We start from the raw sequence: 6,340 nt of genomic DNA, 5'->3' as shown, positions 1-6,340 counted from the left end.
CCCTTTTCTATGAAATTTCTGATAAAACAAATCAGGAGTCAGAATGCTTGTTTGATTTTCCCCCTCCTTTTATTTTATTTTTGCTGTTTATTTGTTTCTTCTTTTTAAAGTTGCTTTTACATGCGCATAATTTGGAATTCTGCATTGGAATATGGAGCTGTGTTATAATAAGAATCTGACTTCAAGAAACAGAACGACAACCAAAAAAAGAAAAAAAAAAGTTACTGCATGGTAGAAAAAATTATGTCCGAGGTACAAATACATACAGAGTTCCAAGGACCAAATGTTTTTTGACAAAGAGATATTTACAAAGTTGTGGGACTGAAGGAAGAGGACAAGGAAGATGGCAATGCAAACAGGAAGTTTTGCCCGAGTTGAACACTTGGAGAACTAGCCAAATCGGGTCAAAGATACTATAGCTCCAATTCACTATGATCCTTGTTCAACCATGTTGGTCTCTAGGAAAACATTCACAATGTTAGGTTAGGTGGCATAACCGAAGAAGAAATACGTATAGGGCAAATTTTCAGCTACATCTCCATTTCAAAAGAAGAATCTACTTGGATGAAAAGCGAGGGAGGGGGGAACTGAGGCCTGAATCTATTAGTTGTGTTGTTGGCCTAACTGCAGAGTCAGGGAGAGTGACGTTCCTTTTGAAGAAATGGACAAGATATTCATTCCCATCACGGTCACTGTAACGATACTCTACTTTTACTTATGTATACTGTACTTAAATGGTGGCTTTTCGTGTTATTCAGCCATCTCGGTATAGAACTTCCTCCTCTGGAGCTTATCCAAATATGCTGTTCCCACCCTGAGGCTAATCTGAAAAAATAAAACCCACTTATCCTCTCTTCCCCTTTCTTCTTGCAATGCCTGAACTAGGCAGCCAAATGCAATAAGATAAGTCTTATCCTGCTGGCTTGATGCTCTGAGCTCCGTAGCTAAAGAAACGTTAAAGAGGCCATTGGCCATGTTGGCCCAACCAATTGATTTTTCATAGAGGATAACTAGTTCGCCTTTTTTACACAGTTCACAATGAAAAAGCCAACATTTGGGAAGGACCATCTAACATCAGCCTCTGCGTTCAGTAAAAGCATCTGGGACAACACACCTAGAACTAACCTCTTGTGCCTGCACTTAGCACCCAATCATATCAATCCTGTTCTCCCCAGTTAAGAAGATAAATATCCCTGCACATAGAATACATTCTCTCCACTTGTATCCTAGTGGTTTTTTTTTTAATGGATTGAGAGTCTGATTTGGGGAGATTTTTGTGAATTCCTCAGGGTCCTCTTGAGCTGCTCTACATCTTTTCGTGAACTTATTATATGCCTAAGATTTCTCACAGTTGCCCTGTGATAATTGTGCTCTAAGACACATGGGACAACCATAAACTGCATGACTGAGAACCTCCACATACAGCCTTTCTGTCGAAGGAGCATCTAAACCAGCGGTGGGTTTCAAATTTTTTTAGAACTTCTTCTATGGGTGTGGCCTGCTTTGTGGGAGTGGCTTGCTGGCCATGTGACTGGGTGGGAGTGGCCAACTTGTAAAATGTGGTGAAACTCAGTTAACAACGCTCTTGCTTAGCAACCAAAATGTTGGCTCAGAAACTCTGGCATTTGAAGCACGCAAGTCTTAAAGCTGTCAAGTTACAAGACCCTTGCACCCCTAACCCTTTAGAAAAAAAAACCCGGGGTGTTCAAACCTGACAGCTTTAAGACTTGTGGACTTCAACTCCCAGAATTCCTCCTCCAGTCATGTTGGCTCAGGAACTCTGGCATTGAAGTGTGCAAGTCTTAAAGTTGTCAAGTTACAAGACCTTTGCACCCCTAACCTTTTAGAAAAAACCTTGGGTGTTCAAACTTGACAGCTTTAAGACTTGTGGACTTCAACTCCCAGAATTCCTCTTCTCGCTCTTCATCTTGATGATGTGTGGATGGGCGGGGCGGAGGAAGCTGGAACCGGTTCTAAACAGCACTGTAGATTTGTGGAACCTCTTCTATAGAAGAGGTTAGAACTGGCAGGAGCCCACCCCTTATCTAAACCCACAATCTCAGTGGGGAAAAAACAGATGTTGAAATCCTGATGCACACAGATCAGAGTAATGTCTCAAAGGACACACTATCCCGGCGGGTCCTCAACTGAGGGCCTTCTAAATGAGTTGGACTAAAATTCACTTAATTCCCCAGCCAGCCTCCTCTCTCTCTCCCACCACCCACCTCTCCCTCGCCTTCCCTGTCAATTCTAGATGGCCATCCCAAATAAACATGAACAAAGCTGTAGAGCAACCCATTTGGAGAGCACCAGGTTGGGGAAGGCTGAACTGAGATACTGTGAACTTTCTGCTTGTCAAGTCCTAACAGTTGCAAAATCTGTTGCTGGCCCAAAGCGTCCTGGCCTCCATACTGCAAATTCCCAATAGCAGGGATTGAGTCGATGAAGAGGAAAAGGAAACACGACCAGGGCTGAAGAGCAGCTGCTTCAGAGAATACCTTCACTTGCTTATCTCTCTGAAATCCTGGAGTGGCTGGTTGGGAGAGGGCAACATTTAATGATTGGGGGCGGGGACAGCAGGTGAGGTTCAGCGTCTGGGCACAGTATATAAGCTGTTGCCTGAAAGGAGGGAGAGGCGATGCCTTTGAGATCTGAGTCGCTTTGAGTTAAAGCAACAGCAGTCGAAAATTGGATGTCTTCAAAAGAGCCCAGGAATGACCTTTGCCCATGCAAGAGGCTGGATGACAAGAGAGAGACAGCAGGATGTTTCCCTATGGGGAGAATTTCATTAGGGGTGGAGGATTGCTGGGATCCAGACACTTGAAGCCTACTCCAGAGGCCATCGTGCAGGGATGAGAGTCCCCACCCTCAGACCCACACATGCCTGCCATGCTCAGTTTTTTTTAAAAGAAATACCCTCTTCATACTCTTCACCTACAGTACAACCACTGCCATTCTTTGTTTAAAAAGGGAGGGGGGGCAGAAAGTGGTGACAAGTTGCCTTGGCAGTCGCTTGGCTGGTTGGCAGTGAAAAGCCTTTCCTGGGCTGTTGGGCACGAGAGGGAATTGTTCGGGTGACCAGTCCCAGCGCTACACATGGCCTTTTTGCCCACTTGCACTCAGGGATGGGAGGACGTTATACAGGGGGAGGGGGAGAATGGGACGGGACGGGGAGGGAGGGTCTCTCTTTCATTCTCTCTGCAACTCAGGGATGGGGGCAGGCAGTGTGTACTGTGTGATGTCGACATCGTTGACTCGGTAACACTTGCATTTATCAGTATTAATATTATTACTAGTAGTATTGATGGTCGCATTCATGTCACACCCTTCTCGAGCTGGGGAGGGGCCCCCTCCCTGTGCGGATGGTGCTGAGTCGATGGTATCGAAGACTTTGGAGTAAACTGTGTTGAAAAACCTGCCAGTTAAAAAATAGAAACAGAATTAAATATTATCCATTAACATTTCCTTGTTATTATTGTAGTGTATTAATAATATATACAGGTGTGTTGTACTAGTAAAAGCAAATTGGACAGAAGCGTTAATTTGTGAGTTGGGCGGGGGGGAAGAGAGGGAAGAGACTTTCTTTTAGAATATGTTATAAAGATATAAAGTTATGGTAGACTCATTGAGATTGCGAAAGTAAGCCAGTAGGTGGTTGTGTCTTATAGCAATAGCAATAGCAGTTCGACTTATATACCGCTTCATAGGGCTTTCAGCCCTCTCTAAGCGGTTTACAGAGTCAGCATATTGCCCCCAACAACAATCCGGGTCCTCATTTTACCCACCTCGGAAGGATGGAAGGCTGAGTCAACCCTGAGCCGGTGAGATTTGAACAGCCGAACTGCAGTCAGCTGAAGTAGCCTGCAGTGCTGCATTTAACCACTGCGCCACCTCGGCTCTTCCAATGTAAATGATTTTAGATAAAAACACATTTAAGTAATTGTAATTAAATGAAAATTGTGGTACTGTGATAGTAAAATACATAAACTCTAAAGTGTACAGCTCAATTTCCATGAAGTATATGTAATGATTGTGGAAGAAACGCACAAAATGTATCTGTAACCAATTGACACGCTTTCTACAAGATGTAATGAAAGATGTTTTTTTTCCTTGTGTTTTTGTTTAATAAAAAATCGTAGTAGTAAAAAAATCTTTAAAAAATAGAAACAGAATTAAAGCTGGAGGGAGAGGGAGGGAGGAGAGAGAGAGAGAGAGAGAGAGAGAGAGAGAGAGAGAGAGAGAAGCGGCCTTATGCCTGTGTCTCATGTCTGTGTCTTTCTGGAGCAGCCTTCCTTAACAAGCTGAGGAAAGATAAGGTTAGACAAGGGAGCCTTTTGATCAGTGAGCCCAAAGTGGGAGGTTTCTCTCATCCTCCACAATCATTGGTAAGAGCCCAGATGGAGGGGCTAGGCCAAGTCACTGTAGACCAGTGTTTCTCAACCTTGGCAACTTGAAGATGTCTGGACTTCAACTCCCAGAATTGAATGCTGGCTGGGGAATTCTGGGAGTTGAAGTCCGGACATCTTCAAGTTGCCAAGGTTGAGAAACACTGCTGTAGACCTTAGGCGCCATCATAACCCTACACTTCCAAGCTAGATTCTATACACCAGGCTTGTCAAACTCAAGGCCTGCAGGCTGGATCCGGCCCACAGGGTACTTAGATCCAGCTTGTGAGATCTGCAAGGAAACCGTGAATGACTGGCCCACAGTGTCTCTACCAGTGAAAACGGAGCTCCATTTTTGCTGGCAGAGGCCTGCAGATAGCCGTCACAGCCAAAAATGCAGCCTCAATGAGTGACGTTGAGCTGGCCAGGCATACAGCCCCAGCCCACCAAGGTCAAACACGACCCTGATGCAGCCCTCAATGAAATTGAGTTTGACACCCCTGCTATACACTGTATAGCTTTCATAACATGATCAGCACACAGGCACAATTTTATATCCTTGTCTCATTTTTTGAAGCATTTAAGGATTTGTTGGAGCCTTAGATCTTTTCCTGGGCCATTGCGAGATTGACCGGCATTGTGTGTGCTGCCCACAGATAATCCAGTTTTGATGGACTCCCACTATTCCCACTACTCTTGCAACAATGTTAGGTTCACAAGTGGCACTGAAAGTGAGCTAAGGGCAGAAGTATCCCCGAAGATAAAGCATAATGAAGCCAATCAGCGATCCAGTGAGAATGTACAGTAGATGGTACACTATATTGCCAAAAGTATTCGCTCACCCATCAAATAATCAGAATCAGGTGTTCCAATCACTTCCATGGCCAGAAGTGTATAAAATCAAGTACCTAGGCATGCAGACTGTTTTTACAAACATTTGTGAAAGAATGGGTCGCTCTCAGGAGCTCAGTGAATTCCAGCGTGGAACTGTGATAGGATACCATCTGTGCAACAAATCCAGTCGTGAAATTTCCTCGCTCCTAAATATTCCACAGTAAACAGTCAGCTGTATTATAAGAACATGGAAGTGTTTGGGAACGACAGCAACTCAGCCACGAAGTGGTAGGCCACGTAAACTCGTCCAACATCAGTGTGTGACCTCACAAATGTGCTTCTGGAAGAATGGTCAAAAATTCCCATAAACACACTCCTGAACCTTGTGGACAGCCTTCCCAGAAGAGTTGAAGCTGTTATAGCTGCAAAGGGTGGACCGACGTCATATTGAACCCTATGGATTAGGAATGGGATGTCTCTTACAATAAGTTCATATGCGAGTAAAGGCAGGTGAGCGAATACTTTTGGCAATATGTATCTTGAGGAATGGTCTTTCCAGTGGCATGAAATTTTATCTCCCAAGTTGCTGGCTTGCTACCTGTTATTAGCTGCCTGCTATGTAAATGCCTTAGATAAGGTTGGGTGGAAGGAATGTTATATATTGTGTGTTGTGTTATGTTGTATTGTTGTGTTATGTTGTGCTGTGATATGTCATTGTGGTGGGATATTGTCTGGAGTCGCAGGAGGGAGATGATCTTTTCAAGACTGCAGAACCTGGCATGCTTAGTGAGCAGGAAAGAGCAAGGTCAGACTCTGCCCCGGAAAATCAGAGAGTAGATCTATAGTGACTGCTTTAGTCTGGCAAGATTCTGTTTGTAAGTCAACAGCAATAAAGGAACTACTCAAAAGTAACTCCATATGGCGTTCTTGGTTCTTTGGACCTGAAAGTTATATTGTTTTAATTTTGATTGGGAGCTGCTCAGAGTTTGGTCTAAAATGGATAGCTATACAGGGGTTTAAATAAATCAATAAATAAGGAAGAGTCCAGTATCACACACATACCACACACAAAATAACCCTTCTCCATGAGAAAAAAGTTTAAGACTCTTAAGGAGAAGGAA

General features: G+C 43.9%; 1 protein-coding gene across 3 annotated transcripts in view; it reads right to left on the bottom strand.

Annotated features, from left to right (window-relative positions):
• Positions 1 to 6,340, bottom strand: part of PDE1B (phosphodiesterase 1B) — a 158,250-nt gene continuing 151,910 nt past the window's right edge. For all 3 annotated transcript variants that reach the window (XM_087710634.1, XM_087710636.1, XM_087710637.1), the window contains one exon: positions 1 to 3,413. The gene's annotated coding sequence lies outside the window, so the exon portion shown is untranslated. The remainder of the gene's footprint in view (positions 3,414 to 6,340) is intronic.

The sequence above is a fragment of the Thamnophis sirtalis genome, unplaced genomic scaffold (genome assembly GCF_051295495.1).
Source record: "Thamnophis sirtalis isolate CommonGarterSnake01/CBP01778 unplaced genomic scaffold, rThaSir2_p1.2 scaffold_3, whole genome shotgun sequence".
NCBI lineage: Eukaryota > Metazoa > Chordata > Lepidosauria > Squamata > Natricidae > Thamnophis > Thamnophis sirtalis.
Note: the sequence above shows the minus strand (reverse complement) of the source record. Positions and strands in the feature narration are given on the sequence as shown.